General features: G+C 43.6%; 1 long non-coding RNA gene across 1 annotated transcript; it reads right to left on the bottom strand.

Moving 5' to 3' along the window:
* Nucleotides 1-343: 343 nt before the first annotated feature.
* Nucleotides 344-11,718, bottom strand: LOC124798454. Its single transcript, XR_007016942.1, has 2 exons — nucleotides 11,580-11,718; nucleotides 344-537 (listed from the first exon to the last, which is right to left on the bottom strand). It is a non-coding gene; the product is annotated as an uncharacterized LOC124798454 (long non-coding RNA).
* Nucleotides 11,719-19,864: the final 8,146 nt, after the last annotated feature.

Consider the following 19,864-nt stretch of genomic DNA (forward strand, 5'->3'; position numbering starts at 1 on the left):
ATAGCAGAGTATTATTATCGGCGGTTGCAAATGAGAATAATTTTTTTTGCAGCAGACAAGTTAGTGGATATTAGCTGCACCCTAAATTTTCGAGAGTGAAATCTGGATAAAAAGTGCTGCTTATTTTCGGGTCGATACGGTAACTGCATTACCAGTCCAGATTGTTGTGACATGAATGACAAAAGAAATATTCAAATACATTTAGGACATTTCACTGAAATTAGTTGCGTTACTACCTGAGACAATCCCCCAATAATGCCAGTAACATGGGTGCACATATTGTTGTCTTGTATTGATGACAAATTTCTGTTAATGGAAGTGAGGAAAGAATAGAAAAAATAAAGCGGTTGTAGACCGTTGCGCTTTAATGAATATTTATCAGTGCATTCATTACACAAAGATAAGCTATTATGTATAACCACAAGACGCTGGCTTGCATTTAGCTATGGGGCAGCATGGTGGTGCAAAACATTGCACTTGGTGTGGAGAGCACCTCTCATTGTGCCTACAAGGATTGCTTGCACATGGGTCCTTGCACTGAAACAGATAAAAAGCATATATAAATGTTTACTGACAGAAGTATGTCAACATATCACTGTGGTTTTTGTGAATATAATTCCTTTACATTACTATAAATACATTTTTTTTTACTTCTTCAGTTGCTCGAATGGCTCTGTCGCTGCGCTCAGTTTCGTCATGCTACAGTTTTCATCTCTATACACGTGATATACACAACCTATTTTCAGTATTCTAGACTTCAGTATGAATGAAAAAAGAAGAAAACGCGACACTGCTGTAATGTCGCACAGTATTTATTGTTTTACAAACCATGTTTCGGCTGTTACACCATCGTCAGGCAGAACGTCTTACCAAACTTTTTGTGGGAACAAAGATTTTAATCTAGTGCGTCTGCAGCGCATCTCATCTTGTTTCCACGGAAGGTAATTCTTAATGTGCGATTTAGGACTAAAAGGAGATGGAGATTTCAGTAAAATGCATTGTAACGCTATTTAGTTTAGATAAAATATGTGGCACATTAAATAATGAACTACATGTTACATTACAACAATTGTTCTGAGAAGAAAAATAAGTCAATTAATATAAAGTAGGAGAGGGGAGGGGAAGGGAAATTCACGACCTAAGGAAAAATCGATGTGAGCTATTCATTATGTTATTAAACACCTAATAGAACGAGTGCATACCATACTATGGACATTTCTCGAAATATTCCAGTTGATTGAAAGTAGGTATAAACGTGACCTTAATTTTTAATACTAAAATAAGGAAAAATGCGAATGCGTGGCATTCCTCACCTCTCAGGGTAATGACACGCAGGGTATGGGGTAACAACACGCTAAACAAACAGTGCATGCAAATGAACAATATGTTATTTTTATTTTCATTAGTTTAGTTTATTAATTACATGAACTAAACTGTACTTAAAAAACATGGTTCAAATGGCTCTGAGCACTATGGGACTTAACATCTGAGGTCATCAGTCCCTAGAACTTAGAACTACTTAAACCTAACTAACCTAAGGACATCACCCATATCCATGCCCGAGGCAGGATTCGAACCTGCGACCGTAGCGGTCTTGCGGTTCCAGACTGCAGCGCCTTTAACCGCACGGCCATTTCTTGTTATATGAGCCTTTTATAAGTTATAGAAGTGTGCACTTACGAAGTGTGTGAGAGAAGTAATGAGGCTGATTTTTTATCTACAAAAGTTTGTTTTCTCGAGCAACAACACTGTCCCATTCATATTAGTTGCCTACGGCAGCTATAGGCCGGAGGAGTCGTTGTTTCCAGTCTTGGTGGCAGCGCTGAAAGGCTTCAACTGGTAGAGCCTCTAACATGCCCGCCACTTTCTTCTGTATGTTCTCCAGAGTCCCAAAAAGACGTCCTTTTAAGATATTTTTCAAGTGTGGAACGATGGGATTGCCTTTTCAGGAGAGCTTCTGTAAAGTGTGGAAGGTAGGAGACATACTGGCAGAAGTAAGGCTGTGAAGAGGGGGCGGGAGTCGTGCTTGGGTAGCTGAGTTGGTAGAGCACTTGCCCGCGAAAGGCAAAGGTCCCGAGTTCGAGTCTCGGTCCGGCACACACGTTTAATCTGCCAGGATGTTTCATATCAGCGCACACTCCGCTCCAGAGTGAAAATCTCATTCTGGCACCATCCAGGTGTCTACAACGTGTGGTCTCAGTCGATTCACTTCTTCCCTGAGCCTTTCAAGGACATTTTTGTAAAACACTTGGTTGACAGTTCGTCCTGGAAGAACGAATTCTTTATGCACAATATCTCTAATGTGAAAAAAAACAGATCAGCATTGTTTTGATCTTCTTTTTCTCGGTCGAGGAGATGTGTCAGTGTGTCACTCCTCACATTGCCGTTTTGTTTTAGGATCGTACTAAAAATCCAGGACTCATTATCTGTGTTAGTCCTCTCAATAAGACCAATGCACAAGTATCCTACTCAGTTTCAAGGTTATTCGGCACCACTTTAGCACAAACTTTTTGCATGTGCAAACCTTCAGTCAAAATTTGATGTATGGTGAAAGTCTTTAAGTTTAATGGGTCACCCAGCATCCTTACTGTTAAACGTCCGTCTGGTCTCACAAGAGCACTCACAGATTCGACACTTTCGTCGGTTTTCGAAGTTGAAGGTCTCCCTGAGCGAGGTTCATTTCCAACGTGTTCTCGGCCTTCCACAAATGATTTATGCCAGCGAAAAACTTGTGCTCTAAATAAGGTACGTTCCCCATTGGCCCGTTTCAACTTTTTAAACGCCGCGCTCTCGGATTCCCCAAGTTTAACGCAAAACTTGGTTGCACAATGTTGCTCTAAATTGCTGTGTTCCATTTTCGTAACACATAACAAAAACTAAACTTCACTGATGGTGCTCTAAAAAATCGCGTGGTGGCTGTACGGAGCTGAAAGTCAGACTGAACATCAGGGAGGGATGAACACACGGCTCTACACAAGCAGAGGAACAAGCACTGCCAGACAGCTCGCAGCGTTATCAGTGTGGCCGGCCGGGGTGGCCGAGCGGTTCTAGGCGTTACAGTCTGGAGCCGCGCGACCGCTGCGGTAGCAGGTTCGAATCCTGCCTCGGGCATGGATGTGTGTGATGTCCTTAGGTTAGTTAGGTTTAAGTAGTTCTAAGTTCTAGGGGACTGATGACCACAGATTTTAAGTCCCATAGTGCTCAGAGCCATCTGTTATCAGTGTCATTACTTTTCTCAGACGCCTAGAATCATCTTTATCCTTAAGCTTTCTTTGCTTGTTTGCTTCAGATATCTTTTTCATAGCTTCTTTTTCTTTCTTTATTGATAACTCCGTTTGTAGTAGTTCCTATTCTGGGGTTGTTGTAAGGATAATTGACTTTTCCTTAGACTTCCCTTTAGCTTGTTTTGTCTTGGGAAGAACTTCTTTAGTTTTAGAATAGATGATGTGTCACATACACTAAAATGGTTGACAGTTGAACTTTTAGTTGAATCTGTTGAGACCTCGTATATCAAAAGCGGAACGTCTTCTCCCGATGTTCTACGAAACTATTGTTGAATTTTTTCGGGGATGTCTGGTTCCTTTGTGGAAACAACCACATCATTCCCATTTTTTGCATTCAGGAGCTCTTCATCTTGAAGAACAGCGTTTCTGAAGGTGTCACATTGTTGTAAGCCAATATGCTAAAATTCGTCTGGATTGAAAGGACAAATGCCTCGTACCTTAAACACCGACTGTCCTTTGTCCATAGTAGCAACCTTAATATACGTATTATTAAAAGTACAGGTAACTCATAAGATGTAATTTTTTCACGCGCCCTTGACTTCATGTACAGATCATACTCTCTAGTGAAGGCTGATTTTAAAGAGGGGAAGAATATGAAGTCAAGCAGTTGAAGCTTGTGAGAACTGTGTGGAAGTACACTACTGGCCATTAAAATTGCTACACCACGAAGATGACGCGCTACAGACGCGAAATTTAACCGAAAGGAAGGAGATGCTGTGATATGGAAATGATTAGCTTTTCAGAGCATTCACACAAGGTTGGCGCCGGTGGCGACACCTACAACGTGCTGACATGAGGAAAGTTTCCAACCGAATTCTCATACACAAACAGCAGTTGACCGGCGTTGCCTAGTGAAACGTTGTTGTGATGCCTCGTGTAAGGAGGAGAAATGCCTACCATCACGCTTCCGACTTTGATGAAGGTCGGATTGAAGCCTATCACGATTGCGGTTTATCGTATGGCGACATTGCTGCTCGCGTTGGTCGAGATCCAATGACTGTTAGCAGAATATGGAATCGGTGGGTTCAGAGGGTGATGCGGAACGCCGTGCTGGATCCCAACGGTCTCGTATCATTAGCAGTCGAGATGACAGGCATCTTATCCGCATGGCCGTAACGGATCGTGCAGCCACGTCTCGATCCCTGAGTCAAAAGATGGGGACGTTTGCAAGACAACAACCATCTGCGTGAACAGTTCGACGACGTTTGCAGCAGAATGGACCATCAGCTCGGAGACCATGGCTTCGGTTACCCTTGACGCTGCATCACAGATGGTGTACTCAACGACGAACCTGGGTGCACGAATGGCAGAACGTCATTTTTTCGGACGAATACAGGTTCTGTTTACAGCATCATGATGGTCGCATCCGTGTTTGGCGACATCGCGGTGAACGCACATTGGAAGCGTGTATTCGTCATCGCCATACTGGCGTATCATCCGGTGTGATGGTATGGGGTGTCATTGGTTACACGTCTCAGTCACCTCTTGTTCGCATTGACGGCACTTTGAATAGTGGACGTTACATTTCAGATTTGTTACGACCAGTGGCTCTACCCTTCATTCGATCCCTGCGAAATCATACATTTCAGCAGGATAAGCACGACCGCATGTTGCAGGCCGTGTACGGGCCTTTCTGGATACAGAAAATGTTCGACTGCTGCCCTGGCCAGCACATTCTCCATATCTATCACCAATTGAAAATGCCTGGTCAATGGTGGCCGAGCAACTGTCTCGTCACAATACGCCAGTCACTAATCTTCATGAACTGTGGTATCCTGATGGAGCTGCATGGGCAGCTGTACCTGTACACGCCATCCAAGCTCTGTTTGACTCAATGGCCAGGCGTATCAAGGCCGTTATTACGGCCAGAGGTGGTTGTTGTGGGTGCTGATTTCTCAGGGTCTATGCACCCAAATTGCGTGAAAATGTGATCACATGTCAGTTCTAGTATAATATATTTGTCCAATGAATACCCGTTTTTTCATCTGCATTTCTTCTTGGTGTAGCAATTTTAATGGCCAGTAGTATATGGTTATCATGATAACAGAATATTTTTACAAAATTCAAAAGTAGTATGTGAAACGTGACTGCTGTAATTATCTAAAATCAGCAACACCGGATCATCAACAGTGAATTTTACATTCTTTGGAAATGCTGGATCATTTAGGAAAATAATGACTCATTGGACCAGCCACTCATGGAACAACCACATATTGCTCCAAATGTTCCATCTTTAGTTAAGTGATTTGATATTCTTTTCCAGGGGAAGATTAATAAAGCAGCGCTTAAAGAACATGTCACTGTAACGTTTTATCCCCTTTCCCAGGAGGTAGCTCCCTCTCTCTACTTGTTTAACATCTTTAGCAGCCAAAATTCTCTGAGGCTTTTGTACGGTATTTATGCCTTTTACATCGATAATGAACACTCGTCCCTCTTTAAATTTATTTTTTTCAAAGACAAACTCAACATTTTAAAAATATACTTTAAACTGTTCTTCATTAAATGCCTCTGTTCTATTGATGCTAGTTGCTTCAAGTTTTCTCAGGCTATTACTCGGGAAACTTTCTAAAAATGGAACTAGACAGTCCTTTCTAGCTAACCTAGATGACTTATCAAAATTATTAGTGTTCTTGCTAGCCTCTCGTACTCAAACGCAATCTTTCGCAGCTGGATGCACGTAATGCCACAGAAGAGCTTAGTCATCGTAATGATCCCTAGTCTTATTTTCCTGATCAATCTAAATGTGGGTTTTCTTCCAAGTTTTGGACTCTCGATACTTTTCTCTCTCATTTCGGTATACAGAGTAGCTTCATGAACCCAAAAAGTTCTGGGTTCTTCTCATATTTTTCTTCCTGATTTTACGGCATTAAGAGCCTTATTACTTCCTCTTGGATCCATTTTGCTTCCTGGATTTTTCTTTTATAATCTTTAGTCATCTGAAATAAAAGAACTCGTTGGATTTGAAAACAAAACCTACAACTTTTATTATCAAGAGGAAATACCATGTACTTGAACAGCCACATGCCAATACCCAAAAGTGAGTTCGGTACTAAACAAAGCAGAACTCTGCCTCTAGTTCAAATATATAGACAAATCTACAATTAAATGAAAGGCTAAATCTAGGGCTAGTACTTGATATGCAAAGCGTTACATTAAAGTGACTTACAGCAGCACTTACCTTGCAAAATACAGCTGACAAAAATTACATAAAACACATTGAAAATAATTGTTTAAGCAAGCAAACTAACTTGCATGTTTTTATTCTCATGTCCTTTTATACTTAGCACAGCACCCATGATGCCTCCTGTGAGGGAATCAAAAGTTCCTAAATAAATGGATAATGCAATACGCAGTCTTTGTTACTTGGTGTCCGCTGTAACGTCATAGGTGAGGACTCATATGGTGCTGACACTGACATCTTGGTGACCCTTTGACCTTCCACCATTTTGGGCTAACACTGATGTATATTTTAAGAAAAATCATGCCTTTATTATTGCCATATAGTTTCCAGGCAACATACAGCGACACAGCTGTAATTTACAAAGGTTATAGTATTCTGCGACAAATCCATTAGGCACTCTAACCAAGATTTTACTGTCGAAACGTTGGGGACTTATAAAATTATCAGACAAGTGGCATGTGTTAGTGGGACTATTTCAGCACAATACCACTGCTTATCAGCATGTAATACATGTAGAGAATTTCCCATGGGGTGGAAACGCACTCACCGTAACTCGCAACTATAGTCATAGATCTCCGATCATGAGCAAAGAGTTTCAGTCCTACATACCAAAATAAGGGAGGAAGAACTGAAATGCAACTTCGCGAGTTGTGATGGGATGTTATTGTGGTGATTACAAAACCTAATCAATCTGACGAAGAAACTAGCTTATGAGTCTACTTGCTATGTGACGTTCTACTACCTCTGGCCTGGGTTCCCGCAATGATTTGGTCGGGGAGGGTGTCATAAAGCTGTTTTATCCTCTCCTGAGGTAAGCTGGCGCACAACAGTTGTATCTAGTCTTTGGTATAACGGATACCGCCATTGGGATGGTGTCACAACTAGTCCCACGTATGGTCTACGGTGGACAAGTCTGATGTAACCGCTGGCCACGGGAGAACCTCAACAGACCCAGACAGTTCATAGAGATGCATACCATGTGTAGATGGTCACTGTCCTGATGAAAAATGGTACCGCAATACTGCCACATGAGAGGTAACACATGATGGTGCAGGATGTCCATGACATAGTATTGAGCCATCATGGTTCCCTAAAGCACTACCAGCCATAAAGTCATACCTAATGACTACCCACACCATGACGCCAGCAATGACGCCTCTAGGCCTCTCTGAAACACTGGAAGAATGGGACCGGTCCCCACGTCTCCGCCATACTCGCTGATGACAATCATCTAGGGTAAAGAAGAACTGTGATTCATCACTCAATGCAATGACACACCATTCATTAGCAGCTCATTATTCCCGCTCATGGCACAAACCCTAACACAGCCATTTGTGATGCGATATTAATGACAGCCTATGTACACAAGGGACAGTAATTCCCTAATACAACTACTGGTAAACACTGACCAGTGGTTCCTTATGATACAGAATATTGCATGGTATCCGATGGTAGGCACAGGTGTGAAGGGGTATAATGTGTTTGGTGCACAATATGGTGATACTCCTATTTGGAGATCAGCTGTGCTTTACTGCAACCTCGATGACAAGTGGGCCTACCCTCATATTCCCATGTAGTCCATCATTGGTTCACTGTCACATCTGAATTCCCCACACATTTAGATGTTGCATGATTCCAATAGCCAGCCAAATGGAGACCCGGAATCCAGCCCCTTCCTAGCTCTATCAATATCACATCAATATGTGGCATTCTTGTATCCTTCACAGTGATTAAATCTGTCACTATTTACACTTCTTGTATGACCTACTGGGCCTGATGATAACACTAAAAACGAACAACACCAATGAACTGTGGTGACCATTCAGTGTGTAGTTGGGTCAGCCATATTTTGGACTGGTATCATGTAAAGGTGAGGATCGGCTTTCATTGCCGTTTGAAGGCCATGTAGTATCTGAACAAGATGTACCAACAGACTGTCCAGTCACATAGCCTACATGTTGGTCACGAGTTAATCGTTCAAAATGATTTTGCAGCACCACACCAGACCTATATCTTGAAAACCTTCCATCAGAAGGCGGGAATAACACAAGCTGAACGAACTATATTATTTGCTGACACGAGCTCAACTAAGGCATGCGTGGAACTAGCCATCATAGGAACCAATGGAAGTGCCCAGGAGGGCCACTGCAAAGACTGGAATGGGCTTCAGCAGCAGCATCTGCCGTGGGCAGCTTGCCAAACAAGAGTAATGGACATTGCAATGGTTCACCTACATCAGCCGCAAATACGCTTTTTATTTCCCCCTTTCAAGTCTGAAAACGTTTGCTGAGTGATGGAAGAGGGCTGGTAAGTGGGAAAAAAACCTTTCATCATTATTTATAAAAATTTATTTGTGTCATCATCATAAAGCGTGCAAGACGCCACAGAGCACGACGTGCTGGGGACTGTAGCACCTGACTGACCAACATGGAGGTAGTGTGGGAGAGAAAGAATCATCAAGGAACAGTAAACGCTAGACAACCCGCCCGCCGATGTTTTCTTGAGAATGAACAAAGTATGAATGTGTAAGAGCTAGTTTTGGCATCGTGTTGATGCCTAGTTGACATAATACTTTTTGGTGCACCAGACCACAATAATGGAAAGTAAACATTGTTTCATCTACGTGAAGGGTAGTTAGGTATCTCGACGTGCGGTGAATGTAAATGTGTTTTTCAGAATGTACTCAACAGTTATTTGTTCAACAATTCTCTGTTTCACTTTTACATGATGAGAGTATTCGAGTAACTGTGTGTTGACCTATTATCCATTTGTTACAATACAGTCCAGTTTACCTTTCATTTAATGAATATTTGTGTGTAAGGAGGGATAATTGTTACTTACTTGTGGTGGTTTACGCCTTGGAATTGTTAATCGCTCGGAGCAGAAGAATTTTGTATATTGTGAGAATTACAGGTGTTTAGGCAATGAGATGCAAACTTAGGATGCCAGTAAGACTTTAAGTACTGGATCTGTTGCAGCATAATTTAGGATTTTTTCGTTAGGCCCCTTTCTTTGGACGGTCCACCCGATTCATAAAACAGGACTGATAGTATATAGGAAGTGAGCGCTCGCTAAGTGGAGACTGGACTCCCATAAGTTAAATCTAATCGTTCAGGCCATTAAATAGGAGAACCGACACCATGTACATGATGAATTCTGTGCGGCAGCATGGTATCGATTGTTAACCAGTGGCAGATTTTGATTTTATAGGTTTGCATTTCCTAACAGACTGCCTGTATTTTGGTTATCGTTTTATTTTTATTTCACGTTTCTGTTATTTAAAGTAATAGGGATTACTCGTTATTAACTACTGCCCTAGCCCCTAAACCCACACGGGTTCTTAGATACGAGGGGGGACCCAAAAGAAACCGGAATCGTAATGCTGCACATCGTGTACTTGTAGTAGCAGGATGAGTCGCAAGAGGGTTGTAGTGGGAGCTCTGCTGAGTCATTCTGCCACCACGCAGCGTCACCCAACAGTGAGGAGTGTGGTTTCATAGTCAGTTCTTTGAGTGTGCGTACAGTGCAGACGTGACACGAGGAAATGGTTAGTTATTACGAACAACGTGCGGCAGTGAAGTTTTGTTTCTTGCTCGGCAAGAACGCAGCAGAAACTGCTGCGATGATTCAGACAGCCTACAAAGACCATGCTGTTAGTAAAACGCAAGTGTACGAATGGTTTTCTCGGTTTAAAAAGGGAGAAATGGTGATTGAAGATCACCCCATTCCGGTCGACCTCCAACTGCTCGAAGCGAAGACAACATCGACAAAATCTGTGATCTCATCAGTGAAGATCGACACAGGACAATCGACCAACTCGAGAACTTGTCCGGGTTGTCCTGGAGCTCAATTCAGCGCATCTTGACCATCGATTTGGGGATGCGAAGAGTGGCAGCAAAATTCGTGCTGAAGCTTCTTGCCGGAGATCAAAGGGATCGTCGCGTTCAAGCCTGTCTCGAAATGAAGGACACGTTCAAAGATGATCCACATTTTTTCAACAAAATTATTACAGGTGATGAGTCATGGTGCTATGGGTACGATCCAGAAAGTAAACAAGAGTCATCACAGAAGTCACCTGACTCACCTCGACCAAAAAAAGCTCGACAAGTGAAATCAAATGTGGAAACGATGTTGATCTTTTTTTTGACATCAAAGGGATCGTACACTCTGAATTTGTCCCTGAAAACCAGACAGTAAACCAACAATTCTATTTGGAGGATATGAAACGGCTTCGCAGAAGTTTGTCGCGAAAACGTCCGGTTTTGTGGGATTGTGGCGTGTGGTTGCTGCATCACGACAAGCCTCCCGCGCACACGGCTCTCAGCGTTCGCCAGTGTTTGGCCCCAACGAAGACGACTACCTTGACCCACGCGCCCTCGGACTTCTTCCTATTCCCGAGGATGAAAAGAGACTTGAGAGGGAAGCGTTTTGCGCACGTGGAAGACGTAAAACGCAATGTCATGAAAGTGCTAGCAGGTATCAAAGAGGACGAATTTAAAAGGTGCTTCTAACACTGGAATGAACGTTTGGACAAGTGTATTAATGCTAATGGAGAGTACTTCGAAGGAGATTAAGGTTGTATTTGAAAACAATAAAGTATATGCTTTCTAGAAAGAAATTCCGGTTATTTTTGGGTCCCCCTCGTATACAGGCATTGAGAAACGTTCTTTGAACAGTTCACATGGAGTCTCAACTCCTACAGGTCGAGGGACATCTGGCCAGCAATCACCACATCAGAGTGGCTTTACTGCTCAAACTTCTGCCTTTCCTCCAGGCTTCTCCTGGTGCCAAATGTGAACAGGGCGATGCACAGTTTCTTGTGACTAGGAATACGCAAGCTTTCTTTGAAGAATCGTTGGCAGCATAAGTACAAGTTATGTTTGAAGCTATGCCATTGCGTTCAAACACTCTCAATTCAGACAGCATGGAGTTAAGTGTGATATTATGTACTGTTCTTTAATCCTAGGGACCTTTTTATTGACATGCATCTCGTCTGCATTATAAAATTACTTTTAGTCACACGAATCTTTTTTGGTCATGCAGTTTTCACAAACGTTATCAAACGTTATAACTAGAGTACATATTTAATAATATTCTGCCTCAGTTTCTATTACCTTTTGCTGTGTTACATCCCGCACTGTTCCCTTCTGCTGTGCTACTATCTTCTCCTTTGATGATGATGATGATCCATACGAATCATCTGACGTGACAATGCAAACCACCAGCAAAAAGAGAATAAATTTCCCGAAGATGTTCATGTTGGAAGGAAGGCCGGAACTGCAAGAGATGATATAGTTTTCTTTGTTTATGTCGAATAGTTAGCATTTAATATGAAGAATATTAACACTATATAAAAATAAGATATCGTCATAGCAGGACACCCTAAGGTAAAGATATTCCAGATGATATTAATTTTATGTATGTGAAGATATTCGTGAAAATCGTATCGCATAGCAAGAAGTACATACTTGTCACATGTCCTTCATGTAAAAAATATGGCTATAATTGAAACTTGTGGTAGGTATATTCCGCCTCTCCTCCTCCAAATACAGAAAGCATAAACTCATCTATCCTAACCACACACACACACACACACACACACACACACACACACACACACACACACGATTTTTTCAATGTGAAAGTATTGCATCAGTCTCGGGAACCCGTCCCGTCGGCTTCTCATGCATTGACGACTTACTGAGCAATTCCTTTTTATCTTGAGGCTGTTGGAAACCAGCGAGAGCACTCCAAAGATAGGTTACCAGAGATATAAGGCAACTGGCAGGCGCAGTTGGTGGAATTTGTGTTGCAGAAGGAAAACAATAACGGAAGAAGCTTGTAAACTGCAGATGCTCCCCGCAGCTATCTCAGAGCTGAAGTTTCAGTTAAGAGAATTTGCTGGTACCTCCATAAGCCGTCTGGAAACTGTTGTAAGGTGCCACAGTAGATAGTGGCAGCATGGAAGCATATCTCAACATATGCAACGACACCGATTTTATTAATGACAACCCCAACATCAGTGGGTTGACAAGGGCTAGAGTGCGGTGGGAAATGGGCAAAACTGCTAAGGCAGCGGTCCTATCCCCGAGAAGGAAGTTTCCATCCTCAGGGAGAAGCAGAATCATGTTAAGCAATATTTTTGCTAGCCTTACAAAGAAGGGCAGTGATGATTAACTTACATCTGAACTGTTGCTGATGAAGAAGGAGTTTGTTAGTGTGTAGGATCGAAACATCCCACCGACAGAGTAGGATAAAGGGAAATACCCAAATGTAGTTGGCCGGAGACACAGTGTGGTGGCGCCAAGACTCACATCAGACTGGCCGTTGACTAAAGTACTTGTGGGGGCTGGAGGGCCTCAGGTAACCTCCGACTTAAGTCTGTTTTCTCACTTGGAGTGCTCCTCTCAAATATTTGCATTTTAAGATGCTGCTATTGATTGCTACTTATGATGGCTCTCTGGATTCAGATACTGACTTTTGCTGTATCGATAGTCTAACCTTTGCTTTTTCTAAAGTCTAGAAATAGCCTTTAGTGTAGTAATTTGAACATAATAAAAAAGTGCTGTTCAGACATTTTGCGTTCCCTGAGCCCCTACAAGTATGCTTAACGATTCCTAAAATCTGCAACTCTTGTAGGTGCTGTGTGACAGTGTTTGGCGCCGATCCGAGGAGACACCTGCCGTCACCGGAAGTTTGTCTTTCTGCATTTCTTTCTGACCGGAAATTGCACACTGATCGTCATACGATTTCTCTAGCCTATGTCAGGACACGACAGATTTTACGAAAATAACGAGCGCATCATCAACACGGCTGCAATACACGGTAGGAAAAGTTCTTCTTCGTTAAGCAAGAGTATCTTTAGTTGTCGTCTGACTTATTCACTTCTCTTTTTCTCCAGAAAGGTATAGGCCGGAGCTCTTCTGGTCAAGTTTTTCTTTAGGTTCAAACATTTACTTCTATAAAGCATTTTGTTACTCTCATTACTTTGTAGATTTTTCGAAGTGTTTGCCGTTTGCTGTTTCAAAAGTTCATCTTGATCGTGCCCCACAGACACAGAAATTGTTGCTGCTTTATAACGACATTACAATGCGATTCATAGATAATGTCATAACCTAGATATAAGAACGTGTTCTCTTGTTTTGTTGTTAAGAACCATCTAGGCCCAGATAGAATCAGTTCCTTCGAATACCATCAGGGTGGAATTTGTTGCAGATTTATTTAAATAACATTCTCACTGACAATCCGAAACATTATGATCATTTCCCACCGCGAGGCTGGATGTCGCATGGCAGCGCTGCGGGAACGTGACACGGTAAGGAAAGTATGTAAGTGGATCAAAGGCGGATGGAGAATCATTGTAGACGACATGGGCCGCAAATGGAGTAATCCACTGACATCAGTGACTTTGACAAAGATGATTTTACGATTACTCAGAGCCTGTGAACCAGTATCTCGAAAACGGTGTAGCAGGTCGAACGTTCACGTGCTACTGTAGTGACCAATTATGGAGAGTATTAGAACGACAGTGAAACTACCAATGGGCGACAAGTGGTCGGATTTCCACGACTCTGTGGTGTCTCTGCCGAAAGACCACAACGCTGGTGCACCCACAAGTGTTTTGGAGCACACTGTTTCTCGTACATTGCTGAACATGGATCTCCGCAGCAGACGTGTTCACATGTCGGCCCGACAGCGGCAACTGGGACTACAGTGGCCACGAGATCGTCGCGATTGGACCGTGGATCAATGGAAACGTATTGCCTCGTGGAATAAACCACGTTTTCGCTACACCAGGTCGATGGTCGTCTCGACAACCGCCGTCATCCACGCGAACAGCGCTTGGAAATGTGCACCGTGTCAAGGACGAAGGCTGGTGGGAGCAGTATTATGCTGCGGGAGACATTCTGCTGCCCTCGCACGGGACCTGTGGTAGTAAACGAGGACTCTCCGACAGCACGGATCACCTGCAACCCTTCATGCTTGATGTCTTTCCCGGGGATGTCATCTTCCAGCAGGATAATTGTCCGTGTCTCAAACCCAGAACCGAGCTGCATTGGTTTCAGGAACGTGATAGTGTACTCGAGTTAATGTCTTGGCCATGAGACTCGCTAGATGTCTTTATGTGAATCGCTACTAGGCGCCATCACGGCATACACAGATCAGTGCCCCCCCCCCCCCCCCCCTATGTAAGGAAATTATTATTATATTTTTATTTCTTAACAGAAGTGGAATAAATGAAAGTAAGTTGGTCTCTATTCCTAAGACTTGTGTGTGGAGCCGGCCGCGGTGACCGAGCGGTTCTAGGCGCTTCAGTCTGGAAGCACGCTACTGCTACGGTCGCAGGTTCGAATCCTGCCTCGGGCATGGATGTGTAGGTTTAACTAGTTCTAAGTTCTAGGGGGACTGACGACCTCAGATGTTAAGTCCCATAGTGCTCAGAGCCACCTCGTGTATGGAGATCTGATGCGACATACCTCCACACACCTACCAATAAACTGTCGAATCCATGATACGCAGAATCGGTGACGTATTGTGTTCAAAAGATGGACCAATAAGTTATTAAGCAGATGATCATAATGTTTTGGCTCGTCATTTTATTTTAATCACCTTCACACACTAAATGTTAGAAACAAGAGGAAGAGAGCTTCGCGTTTTAATGTCTCGTTAACAACGACGTTAATAGAAACGGAATACTAGCTCAGATTGGGGAAACTCGGCGATGTCTTTTCAAGCGAACCACCCTGGTATTTTCCTTATACCACTCCGACCTGGATGACAGGACAGGGACTTGAATCGTCATCCATACGAATGCGAGTGCGTTGCCGTACCACTGCGCAACTTTTTTCGGTACTAAATTAGTTATTCAATAAGACTTGGAATAGTTTTACCCTGATTATTGTGTCGAGAATTTCTTCGTAATCAGTAAAAACAATGTGAGTTAGTAATTATTAGTCTCTGAATTCTTCTTTTGGCTGTCCATTCACCATCTATGTGTGGGAAGTCATTCTGAGTGAAATTTAGGGATGTTTCTCCTGTCACGCCTAATATTACTGTGTTTATCTTGGCACATGTTTAAAAAGAAACTTTTGAATTTTCAGAAGCACACTGAAACCGCTCAGAATATGTAATTACAACCTGACGATCATTTGTTTCTTAGCTCTTATCCGATGCACAAAACTACACATGGCTGCTGTTGTACCTATTTTTATTAGATCTTCACTCGTGTGCGGTGTTTGAAATGCTGTAGCCCCTCCTTTTCGGGCATCGGAATAAGAATTTTCGCCTCATTCATGTCTCTTAATACATGACCTTTTTTTCCTGTTTGAAATGAAAATCATGGTCTAGGTAATTTCTATCAATTATACTAGCGTTTTCTCTTTATTTTCTTAACTTTTCTTCTTCCTATCTACATCCGTTGCAACATAGACTTACCTGTCATGGTCACGATGCGAACTGCAACTCGATTAAAAGACAACTAGCGTTCCTTACTCTATCAGCTCAGACTGCCTTTTTCGCTGATATCCTGTTGCGTCCAGACTCCTACTTTCCGAGGCCAAAGTCAAATACAATTGCATGACTTCTGGCCCACTATGTTCGTTGCATTGTAGATGGAGGGGGCGATACGGGCCAACTCTCCTTAAGCCAATGTATAGCCACTGTGTACTGCGAGTGCGCCTGCCACGGTATCGCGACTTTCTCGCCAAGGTATCGGTCTGTTTGTCAAGGTATCGGTTGAGTTAAGCAGTCCTTTGGTATTCTCGTCATAGTCCCTTATCAGGTGAACGGTTAGACAGTTTATTTCATAGCTGTGGCCCTTTTGGTCTTGTTTGAATATATAAATTTTTAAAAATGCGATTAAGCGCCTGGTTTCGTGGGCGCAGGTTCCCTGGATCGAGTCTCGCTGACAGCGCTTTTTTACCTTTATCGTTCGTCCTCCTCGTAAATCGAGGGGCAAAAGAATTTTCTTTCTCTCGCGTATGGGTTCAACATTTGATTAGACTCTGTAGTTGCATAATGCTGTTGTATAAAAAAGATTGGGAGGGGTTGGGTGGCGGGGGGGGGGGGGTGGGGGTGTGGGTGGAGGGGGTCTGCGTGTCTGATTGCCATCCGGAGGACCCGGGTAAAGAAGAAAAAAAAGTAAGGTGATTAGTGTCGCGCAATGTAGATACAAAGCCTCGAGTTGGAGTCCCCTCTATTACGTATATCATTAAACCGCATTTCGGGCGACTGCTAACGTTATCAAGAAAAAATAGCGGATAGAACACTGAACTTCTGGTTTGACGGTCGCGGGTTCATTCTTAGATTGGGGTTGGGTTTTTCTCTCTTTCAGTCCCTTTAGATGGGCCCAAGGTCCACTCAAGTCTGCTGTCAAAATGACTACCAGGGTTATTTCTACACTCCTGGAAATTGAAATAAGAACACCGTGAATTCATTGTCCCAGGAAGGGGAAACTTTATTGACACATTCCTGGGGTCAGATACATCACATGATCACACTGACAGAACCACAGGCACATAGACACAGGCAACAGAGCATGCACAATGTCGGCACTAGTACAGTGTATATCCACCTTTCGCAGCAATGCAGGCTGCTATTCTCCCATGGAGACGATCGTAGAGATGCTGGATGTAGTCCTGTGGAACGGCTTGCCATGCCATTTCCACCTGGCGCCTCAGTTGGACCAGCGTTCGTGCTGGACGTGCAGACCGCGTGAGACGACGCTTCATCCAGTCCCAAACATGCTCAATGGGGGACAGATCCGGAGATCTTGCTGGCCAGGGTAGTTGACTTACACCTTCTAGAGCACGTTGGGTGGCACGGGATACATGCGGACGTGCATTGTCCTGTTGGAACAGCAAGTTCCCTTGCCGGTCTAGGAATGGTAGAACGATGGGTTCGATGACGGTTTGGATGTACCGTGCACTATTCAGTGTCCCCTCGACGATCACCAGTGGTGTACGGCCAGTGTAGGAGATCGCTCCCCACACCATGATGCCGGGTGTTGGCCCTGTGTGCCTCGGTCGTATGCAGTCCTGATTGTGGCGCTCACCTGCACGGCGCCAAACACGCATACGACCATCATTGGCACCAAGGCAGAAGCGACTCTCATCGCTGAAGACGACACGTCTCCATTCGTCCCTCCATTCACGCCTGTCGCGACACCACTGGAGGCGGGCTGCACGATGTTGGGGCGTGAGCGGAAGACGGCCTAACGGTGTGCGGGACCGTAGCCCAGCTTCATGGAGACGGTTGTGAATGGTCCTCGCCGATACCCCAGGAGCAACAGTGTCCCTAATTTGCTGGGAAGTGGCGGTGCGGTCCCCTACGGCACTGCGTAGGATCCTACGGTCTTGGCGTGCATCCGTGCGTCGCTGCGGTCCAGTCCCAGGTCGTCGGGCACGTGCACCTTCCGCCGACCACTGGCGACAACATCGATGTACTGTGGAGACCTCACGCCCCACGTGTTGAGCAATTCGGCGGTACGTCCACCCGGCCTCCCGCATGCCCACTATACGCCCTCGCTCAAAGTCCGTCAACTGCACATACGGTTCACGTCCACGCTGTCGCGACATGCTACCAGTGTTAAAGACTGCGATGGAGCTCCGTATGCGACGGCAAACTGGCTGACACTGACGGCGGCGGTGCACAAATGCTGCGCAGCTAGCGCCATTCGACGGCCAACACCGCGGTTCCTGGTGCGTCCGCTGTGCCGTGCGTGTGATCATTGCTTGTACAGCCCTCTCGCAGTGTCCGGAGCAAGTATGGTGGGTCTGACACACCGGTGTCAATGTGTTCTTTTTTCCATTTCCAGGAGTGTATTTGGTAAAGGGCGGCCGAAGTGAGGGGTCCACCATCCCACTCCCTCCTAGTGCTGTGGTGAATAGAAATGCTGCACTTTAACTGCAGTAAGCTCTTAGTACAGTCACAGTCCCGAGCCACCTACTTTTTGTTGATTACTATCTTCATTTTTTCTATAGTTCCACTTGTTATACTGTTTTTAATATTTTGCCAAGCCTCATTAATTTTGTCATCTGTTGAGAAAGTTTCTAATTCACTGTGAGTGCAGTGCTGATCTGGTTTACCGTAATATACTCCTTCAACAAACTTACTTTTAATGTGTGTTCTATTCATCTCCTGTGCCAACCTTTTCGTTTCGGAGTAGCACTTGTAACCTATGACTTCAATTATTTTCTGGACGTATTTCAGTCTCTGTGTTTCTCTGAAGTTTTCACCTTCTACAACTCCCTCCAGTACTATGGAAGTCGTTCCCTGATGTCTTAGCAGATATCCTATCATCCTATCCCTTCTTCTTGTCAGTATTTTCCACATATTGCTTTCCTCGTCGATTGTGCGAAGAACTTTCTCATTCCTTACCTTATCAGTCAACCTAATTTTAACATTCTTCTGCAGCACATCTTGAATGCTTCAATTCTCTTCTGTTCTGCTTCTCCCACAGACCATGTCGCACTACCGTGTAATGCTGTGCTCCAAATGAACATTCAGAAATTTCTTCCTAAAATTAAGGCCCTTGTTTGATACTAGTAGACTTATCTTGGCCAGGAACGCCCCTTTTGCCAGTGCTACTCTGCTTTTTATGTCTTGCTTGCTCCGTCTGTTATAGAATATTTTGGTGCCTAGGTAGCAGTATTCCTTAACTTCATCTACTTCGTGAACACGAATTTTGATGTTAACTTTCTCGCTGTTCTCATTTCTACAGCTTCTCATTACTTTCGTCTTTCTTCGATTTTTATGTCAATCCAGTTTTGGTTCTTATTAGACTTGTCATTCCATTCAGCAGATCCTGCAATTTCTCTTCACTTCCACTGAGGATAGCAATCTCGTCAGCGAATCTTAACATTGATGTCCTTTGACTTCGAATTTTAATCTCACTCCTGAAACTTCCTTTTATTTTCGTCATTGCGTCTTCCATATATAGAATCAACTGCAGGGGCGAAAGACTACATTCCTACCTTACACCCTCTGTAATCCGAGCACTTCGTTATTGGTGTTCTACTCTTATTATTGTTCTATCTTGGTTCTTGTACATATCCTACGCCATCAGTTTTCCCCTATAGCTTACTCGTATAGCTTACCGTGTAGAATTTCGAACATCTTGCACCATTTTACGTCATCGAATGCTTTTTCCATGTCGACAGATCCTATGAACGTGTTTTTAATTTTTTTTCAGTCTTATCATTATCAGTCGAAACGTCACAATGCCTCTCTGGTGTCTTTACCTTTTCTAAAACCAAAGCGATCGACATCGAACACATCCTTAATTTTCCGTTACATTCTTTTGTATGTTATTCTTGTCTGCAACTTAGGCACATGTACTGTTAAGCTGATAGTGAAATAATTCTCGAATTGTCGGCTCTTGCAGTCTTCGGAATTGTGT

This window comes from Schistocerca piceifrons, chromosome 5 (assembly GCF_021461385.2).
Source record: "Schistocerca piceifrons isolate TAMUIC-IGC-003096 chromosome 5, iqSchPice1.1, whole genome shotgun sequence".
NCBI lineage: Eukaryota > Metazoa > Arthropoda > Insecta > Orthoptera > Acrididae > Schistocerca > Schistocerca piceifrons.